Here is a 23,878-nt window from a genome sequence, read left to right as displayed (position 1 = left end):
TAAACTATCGAATATAAAAAAAAACTATTCGAATGAAAAAACTATCGAATATAAAACTATCGAATGAAAAAAACTATTCGAATGAATAAACTATTCGAATGAATAAACTATCAAATAAAAAACTATCGAATAAAAAAAACTATCGAATAAAAAACTATTCAAATGAAAAAACTATCGAATAAAAAACAATCGAATGAAAAAAACTATCGAATAAAAAAACTATTTTAATGAAAATAGTAACTAAATGAATGATTTGATGCTATCGAATGAATGAATATTTTACAACTATCGATATTTTGATAGTTTTTATTCGATAGTTCACATCACTACCTAAAATACATTCAAGGTTAGCTATGAGCCTTAACATCACAGGTATTATTTTCTAAGTTTAATTGCGTTGAAGGAATTAGAGAAAATACTACGTAGTTAACTACTTGTAAATTATTATCCCCAAAAGCTGTGGATAAAATCATGGTAATCCTCTAAATTCTTTCATTAAATTTAAATAGACTGAACGAAACACACACCGCCATAAAGTAATCATTTTTTTTTCTTTTTTTCTTCTTATTTTCAAGCTTCCCAAACCAATTTAAGTTCCCAGACGTTCTACATTACTTCCTTCATTATCTTGCCATCTTCATCTCAATCACGCGAGGAAAATCCTTTCCAGCTGAGCTAAAACAAAAACTGAACTGAAACATTTTCCTGTGTTTTTTTTTTCCTTGTTTTTCATTCATTCTTTTTTTCAATGTCACATGCAATCACTTGAGACGACTGTCATAAGCATTCCCTTGAACCCTAAAGGGATATATGCACGTACTATAGGAGGTACTAGGTATTATTTGTAAATTTCCCCCCAAACCCATTCCAGAATGCAGCCAACAACATTGCTCTGGTAGGTGGTAGCTATCTCTGATGGTTGTAAAACCAGAAAAGGAAAGGATATTATTAAACATGTGGTAGCCCCCTAATTGCACACAGCTCTACTACATAATATTGCAATATCACACCCTTCGGTATGTCATTTGTGTGTAGGGGATGTTATCAGCGCCCCCTACTTTGTTTTTTTTTCTTGCAACAGGAGAACCATATAAATACTCTGTTGGTATTCTGCAACATAACACAACACAAAAAACACACTCCCTCACACCCAAATCAGAATTTCCCTATTTTCCGGAATAAATAATAGCAAGACTTGACATATCCCTATAACACCGTTATGTGTGAGGGAAATATTGTAATTATACAGAAAAGCAAATTGTAGGGGGTCGCACATAAGTGGTTTTGCGGGTCTCTTGAGAAGTCTTCGTCTAGACTGTGGTGTAGACACAAAAGGGTAAAAAAGAGGTGGGTAGGGGTACAACTCACCTGTTTCTCTGCAAAAGAGGCTTTTGTGATATCCGGTTTTATGTTTGTCCTCTTGGTCAATGGTCATTCATAAAAGAAAATAAATTTAAAAGAAACAACAAAAACAATTTTTTTATCCTTTATCGTATTTTTTAAATTCACTTTTGAATTTGTAATTTTTAGCGCCAAATTAGAGCGCACTCAAACACAATTTTCCAATCCGGATATCCGGTAGTTGAACACAGAAAAAAAGGGCCCAATCGCCACTCACTCAATCACACGAGCACTATTTTTCACCATTAAAAATACTTTGCATAAAAATGGCAGCTAGCAATAACGGTATAATATTTGTGTTAGAATAGAAATTAGCGGTAAATTAACCGAATGCTAATACGGCCATTTCTTCAAAACAAACAGGGTGTTTTGTTTATAACAACGACAATGACAGTAGTTCTTTTCAAAATCAAACTTTCAAGGATGACAAAAATGTTCATCATCCATCTACTCGAAGGACAATCTAAGAACTAGTAACCGGCGAAATGCAGAAAAAAACAACAGACAAAATTACGACAAAAACATCTGAAAACCATCGACTTTGAGAATTACGATAAATGACAGCTCTCAAACACGCACGCTTTTTCCTACTTCGAACGAACGAACGTTGACACACTCGAATTGTGTGTGGTTTGTAGCTTCTTTAACTGCTGTAGTGGAACAACAGAAAGTGCTCAACTTCGACTGAACCTGAAGCGGAGCCACGGAAAATGCGAACGCGGCAAACGGCGACGACAACGATGTTGGATGAAGGCGACACAAAATCCAATCCAAAACAACCCTACACTCCAGTTGTTGTTGGAGTTGAGTTGAATTTTTTGAATTGAGTGAGTGTTTTAATATGACAACAACTGGTTTGAGTGTGTTTTGTTTGCATCTGGGTTCTGTTTTTGTCCCCCCACAATATTTCACCATTCCAATTGCTTTTACCGGTTGTTTGGATATTTCTATGCCTTCCAGGAAGCAAGCCGACGACGAAAAACAACAAAAGGAACAAAACAAACAAAATATGGTGAACAAGTTTGTTTTTATTTTTAATTGGAAAACACAAATATTGGAAGTGTTGAGTGGGATTTTGTATATGGGAATAGTTGTTTTGTTGGATTTCTTCTATTTTGGTATCTCTTTTACTCGTTTGTATAACAACTTTTGTTCCCTTTTCCCCTTTTGACAAATGGAAATATATTATTTTCCATCTGAACTTCCCCTCTTTTTCCTACTCAGAGTAAAGTGTTTCTATTCCGTTCCTATAACTCCAATTTCAATTTCCAGTTTTTTGTTTCCACAGTTAATGTTAATGGTGTTCTCCTTCACATTGAGAGAGAACGACCAGTTTTTATTTTCTTATTGGATTTTTATTTTTCTTCTTCGATTGAGTGCATTTATGCAAAACAAGAAAAGAGGGGGAATTAATATGGGAATGTTTCAGTTTCGTTTGTTTCTAGTTTAAATGGGAAAACACTCAAGAGAATTATTATTTATGTTGATGGATGAGAGAGGTGTTTTTAAAGAGATTTTTAATCTCTTGTTTTGGCCAATTTTATTTTTAGAATATTGCATAGGTAAATGCAGAAGTAGATGATTGTTTATGTTTTTATTTTTAATTTTAATTACTTCAATCATCAACTAAATTAAACTTTTTTATTTTGTTACATAAACCAAATTTAACGTTTCTAAGGGCCAGTTGTACAAATATTTGATCCGTGGATCAGCAACTTTTATCTTCTGAAATCGGTGGTAAGGTTCCGGCTTTAGTACCCGTGCAAGGTCCACATATGTAAAAATAGCCACATCCATGCTTGAACCGAAGTTTACCCGCAGGTAATCCGCCGAAATCGGTGGGTTAAATTCCTGATCCGAGGCTGAAGCACGTTTGTACAACTGACCCTAAAGGATTTTGTTGCCCTGAGCTTGAATCCGAAGTCCGAAAAATTCTTACACGTCACGTTTTTGAGATATTCAAGTTAGAAAATCGAAAATTCCGCTTTTTACCAGTTTTTGAGGTTATTTCTTAACGTTTGGTTATTTGTTTTAATGTAAATGGAATGTGGTCAGAAAAACTGTCACAAAATTAGTTTGAAAATGTTCACTTTTTGACTTTATGGCCGTTGTAGTTATTCCTTTAGAAAGACAAAATTTAGATTTTTTAGAAACCATTACAAATTTAATTAAAACAAATAACAGAACGCTAAAAAATTACTTCGAAAACTGATATAAAATGGAATATTTAAAAAACTTAAAGTAATATGTACATGTTTTCTAACTTCAGATTCGAGCTCAGCACACAAAAAAACCTATAGAAAAGTATATCTTGGTACTTGGTTACTGTAACAAAAACCTTGTTGGTCAGTGTTATTAAATAAATTAGTAGTCCATTTATGTAAGTAATTCTTGGAGCACTTCATAAAAGAAAATTATTTATAGTAGGTATAGTTGGTATCTACGATTATATTAGGCTTTGTAGGTGTTGCGGTATGTCAATAAAGCCAAATCGTAAAAAAACTAAAAAATCAGAATTGTGAAAAGCATAATTTATTTGAAAATGTCACGGGTGGGACAATTGTAGAATGAGTTTATAATTTTACAAAATTTACATAGACTTTGATAACACCAAGAGTAAAGCTTGTTGATTTAGTAAACTGGGACAAAGAAAAAATGTTAATTCGATTATTTTTGAAAATGAGGAGGATAATCTTGACTGGTGGGACAATAAAGAAGAGAGATTGAGTCTCTCTAGCCTACCGAATTTCAGCGAATCTATTTCAAATTTTGTATTAAAATTTTTTGACCTAGTTCACGAAATATACTCGTAGCTTCTATAACCTAAAAAGCGAACTAATATAATACCTAATACAATATTTTAATATTTAAGAAAAATGAGTGATAAATGTCACGGGTTGTACAACTTCTTGTCACGGGTGGGACAATTGTGAAAAACCAATAATGGCAATAATAAATACATTTGCTTTAAGTATAAGAGATTAAAGATTAAATAAAATGCTGTACTGGGCCGCACGTATGTAGGTACCTACTTCCTCTTATGGGGAAAAGTTGCTTACATTATTAGGGCTTTTTAAATTCATGTAAAAATTTGTTTAAAAGTATTTCTTAGGTATTTAATTATATGACTATAGCCGTGTTTTATTGGTAACTCAGTACTTAGCTCAGTAAAATTTTACACGGGAAACAACAACAAATGATTGCTAAGGATAAACAAATGTTTTGTATTTGTTGGTTTACAGAGAAAATGTTTTTATAGACTTATACATTTTTGACCCTTCAACAATATAGGATTATAAAAAATAAATAAAAGTTATCGTTTTTTGTTGTTTGCAGCATAAAATATTTACTTAGTAAAATACTGAGTACCAATAAAACACGGCTTATACTATATTTACAAAAACTTAAAAAATAATATAAAATCTGTTTTTAAAATTACAAAAACATCTTTTTACACAATTTTTTAGAAAATAAAAACTTTACAAAAAATAGTTTAAGCCTACCTACAAAATTTAAAAAATAAAAAACAACATTTATCGACACAAAAATAAACAATGTACCTATGATAGTGGAGTAACTAAAGCTCAAAAAATGGCAATATTAGGGAACCCGGCCGAACGGCTTTGATTTTGATGATCTTTATTTTCAAACGTCGGTAATTAAAAATACTTTAAAATATATAAATACAAAATTGCAGGTGTTGACGTTTTGAATTTTTAAATTTAATTGAAGATTTTTGTGAACAAAAAAATTTTTATTTTTCCAAAAATTTTTCTTAAATTTCATAAATTAATTGATGCCAAAAGATTGTCTAGAAAATTCAAGGGAAAAAAATCTATCTTTCATCGTTCAAGCGATATATGCAATTTTCTTATTAATTGACTTCAAACACAAAAACAAAAATATTTGAACACAACGGCAACACCTACAATATTAAAACATACATTTTTAAAAAGCTATAAGCTTAGGCACATTTGTAAAATTAAAATTAAGTTAATTGAAAGAACGGCTTTTGAAAGAATGGTACCTAATTGAACTCATATTTTTGAAAAAAAAAAAAATTATTGAAAAAATTTTAACATGTCGTTTTTAAAACTTTTTCGTAATATAAAATGCATTTATTTTTCAAATTTTCTTAGGCCACATTTATTATGATTTAAAATTATAAAGGGAAATGTCAATATGTATTAAAGTTTATGAAAAAAATTAAAAAGTATTTCATTTTTGAAGAACTTTTTTTAATAGAAGTTTTGAAAAAGAATTTAACTTATTTTTTTTTAAGTTCAACATTTAAATATAAAGTTATTTGTTATTTATTCAATAACCCTAATTGTTGAAAGTTAAATAGCACAAGTTTAAAGTTCTTATTTGCCAATATCTTTGAGAAAATCAATTATTTCAATGCAAAAATTCAGTTTTTATCAAAAAAACCCATTGAAATTAAAGTAATTTGTATTAATTTTTTTTTTCAAAAGTGTGATATATATTACCTATTCTGCTTCGCAATTCAACTGATAATATTTATGGTCAAAAATTTTTAATAAATTTATATTTTATTAGACAAAGTTTGGAAAAAAGTCATTTTAAATTTTTTAAATAACATTTTTATTTGAAATTCTGATTTTGAGGACCATTTTTTTCAAAAACTCTTGATTAAATTTAGTGGATTTAAATTTAAGAGATAAGAATGAGCTTCTGGATTTTTAAAAATGTATTTTAAAATATTTAAGGTGTTGCCGTTGTTTTCAAAATATTTTTTTTTTTTGTGTTTGAAGTCAGATTGTGAGAAAATTGCATTTATCGCTTAAACGATGGAAGATTGTCCCTTACTCCCTTCTTTAAAGTATTTTAATTAATAAATACCGACGTTTGAAAAAAAAAATCGTCAAAATCAGAGCTGTTCGGCCGGGTTCCCTTATAATTTGCTTTAGTTACTATACTATGAAATTGATCCGTACTCGAAAAATTGATTTTCCAATAAAAAATTTGAGATTTGTTTTAAAATTTCAGAAAATTTCCAGAATCGTCCAAAATTTCAATAAGTATTGATTTTTACTTAGGAAAAGATCTTGTCATTCTAAGTTTCATGACAGAATCAATACTTTCTCAAGCTCTTTTATTGTGTTTTATTGTATTTTTTTGATTTTTGGAATAATGTAAGTACACTTTTTTGTTCAGCTCAATCTTCTTCGCTTGAATTTTATTAGTTCTTTGTGTGTGTGTGTGTTTTTTTTTATATACTAAATTTCCCTCGAAAATTTAAAAATTCAAAACTACGAGCTACGAATGGTTAAATATTTTCTTATTTAAAGCCGTTTTTTTTTAATCTATCCGCTTTTTCAACGGTGATGAATGGGTCACATACCTTGTAATCATTTTAAAAAATGTATGCTTTTGGATGTGAATAAATTTTCTTTTGAAAAAGGGCAGGATCTCTTCTCGCCATATTTGGAAAGCTGAGTCCACCTTCACACTTTTTGTTCATCAATCATTAGCCTCAATTTGCAGTTTAAGATTTTTTTTTTCTTTCGCCCGCATGTTCGACGCTTTCGACTAATATTCTTGGACTTTTCTTGACACATTCTCGTGATCCATAAAAGTCAATTTGTTTTGACTGGTGGTGTACTTATATGAATTGATTGAACGCGTTTTTTTTTCTCCTCTGTTCAATGATTGGTCTCTGAATTTCGCAAAGGTGCGAATTTAAAAGACCAAAACGAAAAACAAAAGAAAAGTTGACTTAATCCAAAATTATGCCTTCAACTTGTTGCGCGCGATGGAAATTACCTTGTGCCATCATCAAATGAAGTAGAAGGTAGGTATACATCGAGGTGCATCCACATAACCAAACTACAACAGCAAGCAACTCGAACTCTTGTGTCTTGACAATATAGCAATTACCGAATTCCAAAAATGAAGGAAATTTTCGCGCAAAATCTTTCGCCAAACCATCCAAACCAATGATTTACCAGTAAATCATGAGCTCCTCGAGAGTTGTTTCATTGGAATTTCACTCCTCGACTTGATGGCGAGGACGAGTGCTCGAGCGGGCTGCTGATCTGTGGTTCGCATGTGCATGTGTGTTTGGGAGATGGGTTATTTTTTCTCAAGACTCTTAATTTTTTTTGTTTTACTCTGTCGAATGAAGGAATACCTAGCATTACCGGCAGGTCGCTGCAAATCGGCGCGGCGGCGCAGTGATGGCGGTGGTGGTGGTGTATAGCAGCAATTTACTTGTCAAGCTCGAGTAAGAATTATCGCTGTACTACGTAACGTTTCAAAGCAACATTTAAGACTTCCTTCTCCAAAATACCAAACAAAAATCAGAAACGAACAAAAAAAGAAACAAAACAGGTCCTAAGAGTTCATCATGTGTCTTTGCTAATCGAAGACACATCTACTGGCCAATCGAACGTGACAAATTGAGTAATGAACTGAGTCATCGCCGTTCACCACCGATGAACCTCATCAAATGCTAATTCATAATGAAATCATTAATAAACCGCGCGCGAGCGCCCCAGCAATGATGCGATGATGATGACGATGGGGCGGGCGGCGGCTAGACAGTGTTCCTTAAGCGGGAAACACAATAAACTTCGCATCAGAAATCCTTGCAACATGAAGATGAAACTGCGAAACCAAACCTGCGAATCTGAATCTCTTTGGATGAGGCTGAAGTGGAAATTAATTAAAAGATCATTTATTCGGAAATCGTAATTAATATTCCGAGCACACGAAGACATCGGTCGCCTGAGACTCAAAAACACAGACTTGATGCTGTGTGTCTTCTAGTGGCGCACGGCGGCGGCGGCGGCGGCGGTGGTGGTGGTGGCAAAACGTGTTTAAACTGACCGCATGCAAATCTCGATATCCCCAGCCCAAGTATCCCAACCTGTCCATAAGTGTATTCAGCTGCCTGAGCTCGGATGAGAGATGGACGATGAAATTGTTTTTGAATGCTGAACAACCTCCCCTATGAGCTGTGTGTGTTACGTCTGTGCCCCTGCCTTGCGCCTTGCTGCCAGCTGGGCGCTGCCTGGCCATGTTCGCAACTTGCAAGTCTGAAATAACTACAAGAATATCCTGATCTAGGAGAGAGGAATCAATTTGTTTCTGCCCAGAATGAGTTGCTGCTGCTTTTGTTACGAGTTCAGAAGAGATATTGTACTACTATTTACTGGGAGGGGGGAACTATGATGCTGTGCAAGTTCTTTGCAAGTAGCAAAGAAACAGGTAATTTACATTGATGGAGTCGCATGCTGAAATTGAGATTATGAGCAAGCGTTGATTATTATTTGAGATGACACTTTGTCTTTTCTGTTTATAAAGTTGCATTGCAGTTTGAAAGTATTTAATTAGAACGTTTTATGAGCTGGAAGAATGACGGCTTTTGACTGGGAAATTGAATATTTAAAAGGTTTTTTGGAGTATTTTCGAATAATCTATGGGTTTTCAAAAGTGTTATTACAAAAAAAAAAAAACACGTTCAAATACATTAAGCTCAATATACAAAAGGATATTTTTAATGACTTTTGTAAGGCTTCTATAAGGGTTTATTTCACATCTAAGGGCGTGTATGTTGCAGTTAATTCGTCGCACATAGGAGTATTGTCATCAAAAACCTGGCCATAATTATTTTTCGTGGTTTTTGTTATTATTTCTGTTTAAAATGAGTATTCCTACAAGAAAATACAATATAAACCTAGTTTTTGTTATTTTTATTTTTTTTACCAAAACTAAAAAAATTGATTAATGGCCTGTACCTGTACTCCGGCTGTCGACATTATTTTTCTCAAATTTTTTTCTGAGTTTCTTTTCTCTCTTCTCCTTAATTAAGATCACCGAAAATAAAATACACTAATAACATCAGTAAATTTAATTTAAAAATAAAAAACGTTGCATAAAGTAATTAGTATTTTCTATCATAAAGTGAAAAACTAATTGACCCTCGATTCTCTAAAGAGCACCTAAGAGCACCCAATTTTTGTTGCATTGTGTTAAAGAATATATAAACTAACTCATAAGTTTCAATTCATCGCAGAATAACGGGGTATAATAAAACAAAATCATTAAAGTTCAAATAATAACTTACCAAATACACTTCAATATCGCATATAGAATAACTCTTACCAAAATACTTCGCATTCAAATAAAAAAATGAAGTACCTAGATGTAACAGTTAACTTTGAACTCATTTTTTAACAAGACACGATCGAAAAACAAAAAAAAAGAGTGCAGCATATTAACACATGATTATTTTGCACCCACTTTGCCAAACTTTTTGGTGTCAATTTTGATTTTCAGAAAATCGACTTATGACCAGGTTTTTACTGCAAATACTCCTTTTTGCGTTGCAGTAAAGCAAAATTGTTCTAAGTCACAAAAGCTGATGAGCTGATTACATAAAATCGTAATAGAAACTGCCTGAAGATAAAAGCTTTTATAGATCAAACCTATATTAATTGGACTATGCCGAAATATATTTGAAAACACATGTCACCGAGTCAAATTATATAAATATTGACTTATTTTCAAAATACAATCAGCTGGTAATAACTCCCATTTTATTTGTTCCTCTAACCAAAGTGAAAAATTTCTCCATATTAAATGAGGCTTCCAAGGGCATAGATCTCGGTAGTGGAGGAATAAACACTTTGCATTTTACATTCCCATTTTTAACATTTTTTATGATTCATTCACTTATAATCAGAATACGTTCATAGGTATTGGATCCTAATTTTTGGTGAGAAAACTATTTAGATTAAAAAAAGGACAATTTTTACTCTGACAAAAAAAAATGAAATTTTGATTTTTAAGTGATTGGTAATTTGAAAAAAAATTTTTTGTTATAATTTTTTAACTATGGTGGGCAAATAAAAAAAGTGATATTTTGTTGGAATTACCAAAGTTAGTTCAGAAAGTTTTAAAAAGTACTATTCGTGTACTGAAAAAGAAATCAACTCGCAAACCATTTTATATTTATTGTTACTTTTGAAATAATTTTTGTATAGATTTTACTAAGCATGTAGCTTTTCTAGGTGCTTATATGGCAAACCAAAAAAAAAAATCAATGATTTTTACACTTGAAAAAATATTTGTGTGTTGTGGTTTTTAAGGTGAAGTGAATCAAATCAACTTAAACTTCTTAACAGATGTTAAGTGGACTACTTTCAATCACGTGAAAATTTTAAGTCAAATATATAACATTTGAGGCGCAAACACCAGTGGATTTAATTTTTCTTAATTATAAATTTTAAAAAAGTCACTGTGGCGTATGTGTATTTTTTTTTTTTTTTTTTTTGGTGTGGTGAATAAAATCTAATTGTTCTATTCTGGGCTTACCTTGGGCAAGCAAACCACGATTTTAAACTAACGACTTTTTCACAGGAAAAAAAAATCGCAATTTTTTCGGGTTTTGATATGAAAAAATAGTGGAATAAAAAAAGAGTTCGGCTATCCTGGACTAACGTTGGGCAAACTAACCACAGTGCAAAACCAACAATTTTTACACTCAATACAAAAAATTACTTTTTGTGATTTTTGAGGTGAAAAAAATTAATTCCGTTATAATTTTAGAACTAATTGTGGGTTAACGAAAAAATAATCTTGGGATATTCTGGGCTAACCTTGGGCAAACGATCCAGGCAGGTTTGAAAAAAAAAAAAACATTAGCATTTGGGGAAGCTAATTTCACATAGCCTCTTTGGACTCTTTTTGCTTTCACATTATATTTTTACTTGCTCTATAGGGCAAGTATTGGTTTCGTGTCGAAAAAAAAATTTGAGGTTTTAATCAAAACCAACATTACGATGATGGAGAATTCCAAAAAAGTGGGTCCCGCAATTCCGTCCGTGGGTCTGTACGCCTGTGCGTCGGTGCGGTTGTGCGTCCATCTGTACACATTTCCACAGCCTAAACGGGTGGACGGATTTTCTTCAAATTTGGTACAGATGATTTTTATGGAATTCTGAAAGTTTGTTTTTTTTTTGTTTTTTTATATCTCGCTTAGAAAGTGTACCTCCCATACAAATTTTTCAATTCAAACCAAATAACTCGAAAACGGCTCTAACGATTTTGATTAAACTTTGCAAACGTAATATTCAAAGCAATTACAATAAAACTGCATTCTTATTTTTTTTCATTTAACAAAATTTTGCCCTAAATGTCGGCTCTTCCCGAACATCAACAAAATTTCTTTAATTGATTTATACAGAGGCAGCTCTAAAAATCTACAAGTAAACTAACATCACAACAAAAACATTACTGTTAAAAAAAGAGCCAAGTTCTCCTATGTTGAAATTATGCAAGCACAAAAAGTACTGAAATGTAAAAGTGTACAAAGTTCTAAAGCTTGGCTTTAAATTTAATAAATAAAATTTTGGTTGTTCCCTTTGCAATTTAACTTTAAATTACCGATTTTTAAAGCTATTTGAAAAATTGCCAAGTAAACAACCAAAATTTTATTTATACAAATTTAAAGCCAAGCTTTAGAACTTTGTACACTTTTACATTTCAGTACTTTTTGTGCTTGCATAATTTCAACATAGGAGAACTTGGCTCTTTTTTTAACAGTAATGTTTTTGTTGTGATTTCACTTCTTTTTGCAAGGTTTTGCTGTGGAAATTAAAATCTCTATAATTGATGAAAATTCAGATAAAATAGGCGGTTACCACGCCCCTTGTCTAAAATTCTCAAATTTTAAATTTTTTCTTTTGTAATAACTACCAGATCTACCATTTTAACAAGTTTCAAGATTCTACGATAATCAGAAGTGCTCTAAAATATTTGATGTAAATTAAGCGAAAATGGGCGGTTACCACGCCGCACAGTGGATCGTCTAGTACAAAATTCCGGTCATGGGGTGATTTTTTTTTTTTAGTTTATGGAACGATTTTTTTTTTGGATTGCACAGATAAGTGTCCCTTCTTTCATAATCCGCAAGTTGTTTTTATCAAAACGCTGTGGTTTCCAAGATACAGAGTCTCAAGTGGGGACTATTTCAGAAGAAAAAAAATGATGTTTTTCTTAGCAATTTTCATACTCTTATATCTTTCTCATTTTTTAAGATATCTTCTTGAAGTAAATTTTTTTGATAAGATACTGATATCTAAAATATATATTTAAGAAAAAAATCTTAAAATTATATTTCTAAATAATTCTAAAACACGTTTTTCTATAACCCTTTTTGAAAATTTCTCTCAACTTTAAAAACGCTTTTAAAAAAATGCTTACATATGCAAGCTTTCTAAGTAGTCTAGAATGAAAGCTTAATAGTTTGTGTGTAATATTTTTAAAATTTTGGATCCGACCGAATCCGACCCCGTTTTTTAGAGCACCATCTTTGTAAATTTTAATCTTTAGGTAGTATTTTTTTCCAATCTGCAAAGGGGAATGTTGGTGTTATTTGGCTAGCTGAAAGTGGCATGGGGTAGTTTAAAGCAATATAACTAGTGAATACATAACGTTAAGGAGCTTGACCAAAAAATTCAAAAACAAAATAGTAAATTAAATTTTTAGGTTTTCTTAAAGTTAAAGGTAGTAAGTATCAAATTATGATTTTCATGAAAGATATAAGAACTATTTGATTTAACATCATTCAGATTTTCCCCTGGGGGATATTATTATACCTAGTCCATACAATAATCTATAAAAATTATTTAAAGATGACATACAAAAAAGAAATGTATTTGAAATACTACATATGAAGCTAGTATTCATCTCTGATTTAAAGATGGAAGATGAGGGTAAAAGGGGGATGGGGAGAAAGGAGCACGCTTTGTTATTAGTTATTGTCTTTTAGAAAGTTTTACATACATGTTTTCTCCTTATCTCATATGTAACTGTTCTAACAAGAAATTTAAATGAGAAAGAAAAGATTTTGCTTTCTATATAACTGTTATTTTTTGCTCTCTTTGTTAGTTAGTGAAGATTTACTAAACACTTAGTCTAGATCATTTTTATTTAAGTGAAAAAACCCAAACCGGAAAAGTGTGTGAAAATGGTGCAACATAGTTTCGAAGATTTTTTTAACGTGTTAAAAGAAAACGGTCGGGATCTAAGTGATCATAAATATTTGATTGATTATGTTTTATCGAAAAGCAATACAAAATTTGTGGGCAGCAAACTTCACTTGAGTGAATTTTTCCGTAAGTTTTGCGTTAATTTGAGAACAAAATTTTTAGAATGTAGCTATAACAAAGTAAGGTTTCTTAAAAGAAACAAAAAATGGCTTGAGACTAAATTCAACCAAGAAGATTTTAGAACTGGGACTGACCCATCAACCTCTTCAATTATATCTACGGATTTCAACAGCTTAAGTGAACGCCAAAAAAGAAAAAGAACGCAATCAATTCGGGAAAGTCTTGGCAGTAACGAGCTGCTTTATGCCTCAAAAATGAAGCTCAAAGCGGAAGGAAACCTTGATGCTTCAAAGGTAATCGATTTTTTAATTAAAAATCCAGAAAATTCAAAGCAAATATATGAGTTCTGCATTAACAAAAATCCTAAAGGTTCTATTATTTCGAACGAAAAAGCGCTAGCACTGTTTGTAACACTAGGCCTTAGTAAAGCGCAATATATTGAATTAAAAAAATGTGCACAAGAACATGGAGTGGATTTATATCCATCTTATTACGCATTACAGAAAACAAAACAGGAATATTATCCACCTAAATCCAGTATTTTAATCGATGAGATTAGTGCTACAGTTGATATGCAGGCTCTACTAAACCAAACAACAAAAAGTTTATTTAAATGCATTCAAATTTCAAATATGCAAACCAATGACCTTTGTTTAATCACTAAATGGGGGTTCGATGGAGCATCGGGCCAAAGTCTTTATAAACAGAAGTTTTCTTCTGAAAATTCTAATGATTCATCAGTTTTTATGACTAGTTTGGTGCCGATAAAACTTTACAGTGAAGAAGATAAAACTGTTCTATGGGAAAATCCTAAACCCTCTTCAACCCGCTACTGTAGGCCAGTAAGGTTTCGATTTGAAAAAGAGACAGAAAGCTTGATTCAAAAAGAAAATAGAGAGATTCAAAATTTAATTGATAATCTTTTGCCAACATTAGTTGATTCTTTTAAAATTAAACACAAAATGCTGCTAACCATGATTGACGGTAAAATCTGTAACAGTATTGCCAATAATTCATCATCTCAGCGCTGTTACATTTGTCAAGCTAAGTCAAGTGAGATGAACGACTTGAAAATTGCATGCAAAAAAGAAAAAAATGAAGAATTTTTCAAATTTGGTATTTCGCCCTTACATGCATGGATAAGGTGCATGGAATGGCTTCTGCATGTTTCTTATAATTTAGGATTTAAAAATTGGTGTGCAAAAACTGAAGAGCACAAAGCGATGAAAGCTATTCAGAAAAAAGATATTCAAGAAAAACTGCGATCAAGGCTTGGGCTACTTGTGGATGTTGTGAAGCAAGGCAAAGGAACGACAAATGATGGCAATACCGCCAGAAAATTTTTTTGCAACGCAGACATAGTTTCGAACATCACTGGTTTAAATATTATTCTTATTCAAAGAATTAATATACTTTTGATAACAATGGCATCTGGCGAAGATATAAATGCAGATGAGTTTCAAACTTTTGCTTATGAAACAGCTGAAATGTATGTATCCGAATACCCTTGGTATTTTATGCCTCCCACAGTCCACAAAATTCTAGTCCATGGAGCCGACATAATCAGGCATGCTTTGCTTCCCATCGGAAAGCTTTCAGAAGAAGCTTCAGAAGCAAAACATAAAGAATTTCGTAGAATTCGTGAGAATTCTACTCGAAAAATGAACAGGATTGTTACCAACGAAGACTTATTAAACAATTTACTTATACTTTCTGATCCTTACATTACATTCTTATCACCTTGCCTTACAAGTAGTAAAAAAAATGAACTTCCAGACGAGGTTTTGAAATTACTTTGTGTTCCCGTTGAAATCGTGGAAAATAATATTTAGTTTTCTTTGAAGAAAGCTTAACTTAATTTCTGAAAAATACCTTTGTTTATTTCATATTCTGTTTTTTTTTTTTTCTTATTTTTTATTGAATTCATAATTTACTTTTTTATTGAATTTTTTTATATCTTAATTTACCATTGAATTACTTTTTTTTTTTAATTTTTTAAATTATGATTTTTTTTTAAATATTTATGTTGATATTTTTAATAATAATTCCAAATAAAACATACTTTTACAGGAAAATCAATTTTTAACTATTTTTTGTTCAGAAGAATTTTTTTGTAGAAGTTTTCAGAACTTTGAATGAATCTTAAAGTAAGTAAACGTTTTTTGGAATTAAGGAATGAGTCAACAAAGTAAAATCATACTTTTCTTCGTGATTAAATAAGGATTTGGTATTTTTTTTTTTCTTATCAGATATTTCAGGTCAAAATTTTGAAGAATTAAGAAAATTTTGGCCTTTTTTCCGGCTGAATTTAATTGTATGATTTTCAAGAAGCAAAACAGCGAAAACCGTTTTAAAATCCCTCCATTAAATCAAAAGTTACAGCCCCATGACCACTTTTTCACAGTTTCGATCCACTGTGCGCCGCCCGCCCTGGTTGAAATTCTCAGATTTTAAATTTTTTCCTTTGTATAAACTACCAGCTCTACCATTCTACTAAATTTCAAGATTCTACGATAGTCAGAAGTGCTTTATAATAATTGATCAAAATTCGGCGAAAATGGGCGGTTACCACGCCCCCTGAATTGAAAATCTTACGGTTTTCGTGATTTTTGAAGTCCTATATCTCAGAAACTACTCATCGTAAGAAGCTGAAATTTTGTGAGGAATTTGGGTTCGGCCAGCTCAACAAATGTGACGAAATTTCTGGCATATTTGGTGTGGAAGTTAGAGGGGGTCAAAAATGGCCTGAGTTGTTTCCTGTAAATAAGGGTGTAGTGCCAAAGTTGCTAGAGAACTTGGCTGGGCACTACCGTGCCTCTTGATAAAAGAGTTTTAAACTGCAAGAGCAAGTACGTGCGACCCCAGTCGTGCATTTTATTTATTATGCAACTTTTTAGGTATCTTTTTAATTTTTGACTACGACTGACTTAGCAAAGGGGATGGTTGTCTATTTAAGCAGTTTTTATGTATGTTCCTTCATAACTTCTAAACTATTTAATATTATTCGGCAAATGAGGTATAACCAGAAGCATCTTGCTTGTCCGTTGGCTATGAACAATGAAACATTTTCTAATAGGGGTTTTATGGAAGATTATGAAATCTGATAAAATACAAAGAACAGCAAATTATGAAAAAGGTCACTTTTATCGACCAATCTTGAGCAATTTTCAAATGTATGATGATATTTATACAGGGTGTCCCACAGTCACCTTCCCAAACGAAAACCATGGATTCCTGAGGTCATTTTACGTCGAAAAACTTAAGAGGTAATTTTCTCGTTTTTGTCCCGTTTTCGAGTTACCACAGTTTTTATGATTTTTGTTCTCCTTTCTCTTATCTGGCCTTATCTTTGCCAAACTACGTTTGATCTGAAAGATTATTTTTAAACCAATCAAGAATTTATTACAGTTTTAGTTGGTCTCAAAACTTTTTCTTCTGCGGACAACCGTTTCTCCACAATTTTGCATCAAACACAATTTTCTTCGTTTTTAAGTTGTTTTTTACACTTTCATATCATTTAAGTAAAAAAAAAACACGTTAATGAGTATTAATTTTTTGTGCTTTTTATTAAAGCCCAGTTTATTGTTATTTATTTATAGCTATTGTGGTTAAGAAAAGAACAAATAGATAAAGCTCAGAAAAAGTTTTAATTCATTTAAATTAATTTTGTATTTAAAAATTTTTTTTTTTTTTAATTCACTCAGTTTGTTTATTTTTTATTTAATTACTTTCAGTAGCCCTTTTTATGAAACAAAACTTATTTTTTTTTATGAAAATAAACTGGGCTTTAATAAAAAGCACAAAAAATTAATACTCATTAACGTGTTTTTTTTTACTTAAATGATATGAAAGTGTAAAAAACAACTTAAAAACGAAGAAAATTGTGTTTGATGCAAAATTGTGGAGAAACGGTTGTCCGCAGAAGAAAAAGTTTTGAGACCAACTAAAACTGTAATAAATTCTTGATTGGTTGTAAAATAAATCTTTCGAATAAACCGTAGTTTGGCAAAGTTAAGGCCAGTTAAAGGACAAGAGAGCAAAAATCATAAAAACCGTAATAACTCGAAAACGGGACGAAAACGAGAAAATTGCCTCTTAAGTTTTTCGACTTAAAATGACCTCAGAAATCCATGGTTTTCATTTGGGGCGGTGACTGTGGGACACCCTGTATGTTATTTCTTAACTCCAAAATGGCGTTTTCAAACACAAATTGAAATGTTGTTCCCAATAATTAAATTAGATAGTTATGAATTTCCGTACATCATTCTATAACAAGAGGTCATTTCAATACATCGTACAGCGTACACATTTTGACCTATTCCCTTTATCGAATAAGCCGGCTTTTCCTAACCAACTAATCTCTGCATGTTGCAGAATATTGCACTATGGAAACTCCTTCACTTCCTTACCACACAACGAAAACCATACCACAACCTAGCACACATCTTCTGCGCTGCGCTGGGAAACTTGTGTTAAATAATAATTGAATCTGCCGAATGCAAGCAAAACCTCTACTTCGTCACAAGGAAGCAATTTCAACAACCAAATCCAAAACACACTGAAGAGTGACTGCGATGGATGATGGTCAAGCACATAGATTAATTGCGGAATCCTTTGTCAGGGCAGGTATGTGGCGGCTTATCGGTTCGGTATGTGTTTTGTGTGCCTTAAGCCTACCGCCTTCCTGCATTGGTTATACGAGATACGACGATGATGATGACGATGATGCTTTAGCTTAGAGAAAATTCCATGAACACCATAGCATAAGTCTGGCGCAAAAGGTAATTAAATGTGCAGATGCGTTCCAGGTGTGGCTGCAGCCCAAAACTGCAAGCAGAAAATAAAAAACTATAAGAATATCAGCTATTTTCCACCCCGCGCAATCACTGCAACCAGCTCGCAGCATCGCAGCGGTGTCACCATTCCAATGGAATTCTTAACGACCCTTGCCGCCAGTAACGATCATCCGTTCGTCCCCTGTTTGTCAATGCGTTCTGCTGGGCTTGCTGCATGCAGCAAGCAATAATGAAGGCGAAATTCTTCTCATTCCTGTCCATCGTGGTCGTTCGTTTTGTGTTGTCGTCGGTCGTTGTTGTCCAGCGTGTCATTCTCATTCTCAGCTCTCTTGCTATATGGACTCTGTGCAATGCAGTGCCGCATCCACCTTGCGGAAAGTCGCACCAAACCATCAAGGATTTACGCGCTCAATTCTAAGAGCAATTGAAATGGTCATGGACATGGTCATCCACACACACATACCTACTAACTCACACAATGACACACAAAAGCCGGCTAAAGCTGATCATAAATTAACGAGGCGTTACTGCGAATAATGTGTTCTCGCACGAACATCCCTGAAGGTGGTGTTCCTCCCAGAGAGCCATAGAGACCATTTCAGCAACTCGCTGGTCGCATCCCATCTCAGAGACACGTTTTATTACGGCAGCTTGTCCATCATCATCAGTGGCAGTGGTATAACAGAGAGGTCTCTGTTTCGGTTGAGAGTCCTATGAAACGTAACCATGGAATTGGCAGTGCCAATTTTGATGAGAAGCTGTCTCTGATGCTTAGGTTTATTTTCGGTCTTTTTAATTGCCCTCTGGGGCTGGCTGGGTGATTCCTTTCGCGCGAAACGATATTCTCAAATATTTACAACAATCTCCTCAAGCATGGTTATGGTTATATATGATTTGGAAGTAAACAACAAAAGAAAACATCTCCCTCTGTCTAACCAGCTTTTTTGCTAAGGTAATAAAAATCACCTTTACCACACTAAAAATCACGGTAATGAGGAGAGGGTTGCCAAGGTGTCATTATTTTGTAACTTTCATTAAATTTCTCTGCGAGCTGGTTTCAAAATTCATATTCAGCTAAATTGCCTGTTAGTTTCTTTGTGAGAAATTTGGTTTAGGCCTCAAAATGTTTTTGTTCACAAAAACAGCTTATAAATGAAATTTTAAATTTTGAAGAAGAAAAAATGCATCTTTTATTTGAATAATCTTGAATTGAATTTGGCAATCCTGCCAATAAAGGCCCTTAGGGGTTGTAAAGACCAAAGACGCCTACAAATCACCAACTCACTCGCAAACTGTAATATAATTTGGAGAGAAAAAGAAGATGGCAAAAATGTGAATGCTCAACGCACCACAGTGCCATATAATCACTTTAAAGACCACTAAAAGTTGAAGAACCATTCGTAACTACAAACCGTATCCGTAATGGCTTTTTGTTCGACATATCTTTGTAGTTTTCTGTTTTGATTAATGGGTAACGAGCTTCAATATTAAAGATATAACTTAGTTTTGCTTATTTTATTTTTTTTTATATATGTAGGTACTTGTTTGATTTCAAGGCGGTTTTTTGCCAAGGGTATACCTATAGTTTTTTGTAAGCTGATTGCTGGTAGAATCAAATGCATGATTGTATGTTTCCAGGTTTATTTCAATCTTATTTTTCTGTAAGGAGAAATTCACTTGAATTTCAAGAGACCAATGAGTCTGTTTGAAATATAATTTGAAGGAAAACTACTCTTTCAACTTTAAATCGAAAAAATGGCGCCCGGGTATGAAATCACCTTTCCGGGAATATCAGCTTTTCCGAGATTGCCATAGAGAACTTATTATTTTTTAAAGTCCCTTGAATCAACGCAAGAAGATTTTATAAAAACAAATTTAAACTGGCGCCCGAGCAAGGACATTTCGAAAGCGTGTTAATTTAAAAACCTTTCCTGCAACTGATCGAAAAAAGGACAAAATGGCACTCAACGCAGACTGTTTTTATTTGTAAATTAGTAAAAAAAAGTAATAAGCTGAGGTTGAATTCTGGTAACACCCTTTCTATTTATGAAACTATTTTAATTTAGGAACATTAATATTTCCTCACAAAATTGCGTTTAACTGCCTTTTCAAACCAATTCCTGAGTTTGAAATTTACTTAGAATTCTTTCTTTTTCTTTTTATTTTAAATATAACGTCATAAAATGGCGCCCGAGTAGTAGTAGTAAGTATACTCATGTTTTTTTTTTCTATTTCAATGTTTTTGCGATCTTCTCACAAAAACAAAACCATATATGTATATCTATACCTATCCAATCAAAATTTTACAAGATTAAATAACACCCATTTTCGCTTTAGTTCTGACCAATGAGAAAAATGTTAATCTCTTGTTGTATTTCCATAATTCCATGTCGTTCCTCGCAATTGTTGCCAACCCAAAAATCACATGTCATAGCTTAAAATAACTTTAGAATTCGTAACTCTAGTTTTTCGTAACTTCGGTTTCGCGTAACTTTGACGCTCGTAACTCTGTCGCCCGTAACTCTGGTATTCGTAACTTCGTCGGTTTCCCCTTTTTTTTATGATTTGCACTACAATTTTCTTTCAGATTATGAAAGCTTTTAAAATTTCTAATCGAATATAAGAAATATTGTTTTCCTACATACTATAGAAATAAAAATTTCAATTGTTTATAACAAAATAAATTATTTATAAATAATTTGTTGTTTATTTGAAAATTTTGTTTTAGTAAATTTCATTAATTTCTATTTTTTCATAACTGAGATACAGTAATTTTAAAAAGTATGTAGTACAAAATTTCATTTGTTTATAATTTTTGACAGAATTGAAATTTTTTAAAAATACTTTGGAATATTATTTTTAACATTTATTAAACTTCCAATATCAGCAAAAAAAAAAATTATGAAATTCGAAAAGTCAATAATAGGTGGCAAACTTGAGTAAATTTGAGTCTGTACAAACGAGCGTCTTGAAATGGTTTTATTTAACCTTTAATTTAACCTTTTAAAGAACGGTATTTTAAAAATATTTTGTTGCAAAATGAGGTACCTTTGGGCCCAAAGGTTTAACTCAATACAAATATTACCTTAAAAATGTATCATTTTCTCCAACTCACGAAAAAGAAAATAAATGGCGCCCGGGTAAAAACTTTTTTTTTTTTAAACGAGGTTTTATGAACGTTTTTGTTAATAAAATAAATTCCTTATAATATATTTACAATCAATATTGTATTCAATTGGCATTGAAACCCAGCAGGCTATTATTTACCATATAAAAGTTTCTTTACATAATTTTCCATCGCACTGAACAAAAAAAAATAAACCTTTTCTGCATTAAAACACCGGATAATGTACAAGTTAAATGATCTGGAGAAACAAACTCCATCCAGCCAGTGCCAGCAGCGCCCAGCTTCTGTTTAACTTTCCGCAATTCATTATTTAAATTTATTTACCAACTTGTAGACGCACTCGCCTTTCAGCATTTTAATAATAAAAAAAATGTGCGCAAAATAAAATAATTTAAAAAGCCGATACGCGAAGCTTATCTGATTTCGATGAAGCTCTCTTTTTTGCGTATCTTTATCGTATATCGGTTCGGTTCGACTTGGCGTTTCGACTATATAGTGAATCGCATCCTGTTCCTGCTCTCCTCAGCTTGTGTAGGTTGGAGGTATATATTAATCTGATCGTATTGCACTTGTATTAATTACCAAGTGCTTATATTTTTATAAAAGATAATATGTCTGTGTACTCGCATGGTGCACTCTGAGAGCAGTGAGCAGAGCACACAAGCTTTTCATTCCAGAGTTGCACTTGGGGTAAAATTAATCCGAATACCATGTTAAACGACACTTTAATGGCCACTTTATCTCAATTAATTCAAATTTGTGACCATAAAATATAATTCACCAAAGCCATCACATTAATGGCCACAATAAAAATGGGCCATGCACCAAGAGAAAGAGAGGACATCCAGCCCAGTCCCAGAATGAAGGTGAGGTGAACATCTCGTTTTATGAAAAGCATGCAGTCTATATCCCATATGTGGACTGGAGATGCAACAAGAGAGTATTAAACTGGCATTTTTCTACGAGGAATAAAATAAAGGAAGATGTCGAGGAAGCTGGACCTCTCTGAAAACATAAAGCCAGACACTCTCATTCGTTGAAATGGCCAAATGCACTTATCCAAGTTGACAGTTTTGTGTGATTAAAAGACAAAAAAAAAAAAAAATGAAAAAAAAAAAATAATTGAATGGCCAGGCAGCAACCTTTCCCTACTGGTTCTGGTTCTGGCCATTGAATTGGATTGGATTGGATTCCCGCTGGTGATGAGTTCCATCACCTGGTACCGAACCTGTATACACTCACTCCACAATCGGCTGCATCCGATATTGGAAATAATAAAACTGATTAAGTTTGCTGATAGCCATGCTGATTTTTAGTGTGGCTTGCAATGTATTAAGGATTGGCGAGCAGATTGCAGAGTGCAAATGATGGGAGGAGATTTTGAGAGGAGAGAGGAAGTCTCATTTTGATATTAAAATGAAAATTATTCAGCGATAAAGCTAAATCTGTCGAGAAGATGCGCGGCAATGCAACTCAACGGGTGTTTTTTTGTGATATTCCAAAGAGGATGTATAGGACGATGCATCAGTTGTTGCTTTGTGCCTTATGTGGCGCTTGGTTATAGTGAATGGATGACACTGCTATATGCTCCAAATTTGGTTGGTACGATATGGAGTAAATTTGCATATTGTCCAATTGCAATGGTTCAAACAAGGAGGGCAAATTAGTTCGATAGTTTAATAGTGAATTGGAATAATCCTGTTTTTCCAAATAAATGATTGCAATTTTCAAAATGAAATGTGATTTTGAAATACAATTTGAGTGAAGATAAAATTTTAATGATACAAATGACTGCAAGGTAATTCAAAACCAAATAGTTAAGAGGATTCTTATTGACGAATGTCAGTTTATATTCCATTAATCCTTTTTTTTCGGCGTGATTGCACGTACAGATTTACCACCATTTTCTATGGACAATCTTGTGGAATAATATAGTAAATTGTGATACTCCATTGGCATAATTAAAATTTCTGTAAAAAATTTGCCATACCTTTAATTAACCCCTTTGTCGAAGGTCTATCCTTTGTATTATTTTCTAGGAAACCGTTCATAACTCAGTATTAATTTTTTTTTAGAATTTTTTCAGCACTTTTGTCATTCTTTAAGCTAATTTTTCTATCGATTATTAATAAAAAAAAAACTCACAAATCCTAGGTCATTTAAAAAAAATCCTTACCCGGGCGCCATTTTCTATCATTTTTTTTTATTTTTGAAGTGTGCAAAAGTTTCGTTTTTTAACAACTTTTAAAATTAAATAACTGTGATAAAACGCCCCAGCTACTTGAAAGAGAGAAAAATAAATAGCTAAACAAAAGAGCTGAGATGCGAACTTGATAAATTTTTGTTTTGGCGGCCTTATAAAGTGAATCCCATAGCTATTCGAATTTAAATAATATAGACTTAATAACGATAGA

At 32.5% G+C, this 23,878-nt stretch overlaps 1 long non-coding RNA gene across 1 annotated transcript in view; it reads right to left on the bottom strand.

The window, feature by feature from the left end:
• LOC129908728 (uncharacterized) overlaps positions 1-2,350 on the bottom strand; it is a 97,485-nt gene extending 95,135 nt beyond the window's left edge. Inside the window, exon 1 of the long non-coding RNA XR_008771319.1 lies at positions 1,369-2,350. This is a non-coding gene — a long non-coding RNA (uncharacterized LOC129908728). The remainder of the gene's footprint in view (positions 1-1,368) is intronic.
• Between the last annotated feature and the right edge of the window lie 21,528 nt (positions 2,351-23,878).

This window comes from Episyrphus balteatus, chromosome 2, assembly GCF_945859705.1.
Source record: "Episyrphus balteatus chromosome 2, idEpiBalt1.1, whole genome shotgun sequence".
Taxonomy (NCBI): domain Eukaryota; kingdom Metazoa; phylum Arthropoda; class Insecta; order Diptera; family Syrphidae; genus Episyrphus; species Episyrphus balteatus.
This window is presented reverse-complemented; position numbering and strand designations above follow the sequence as displayed.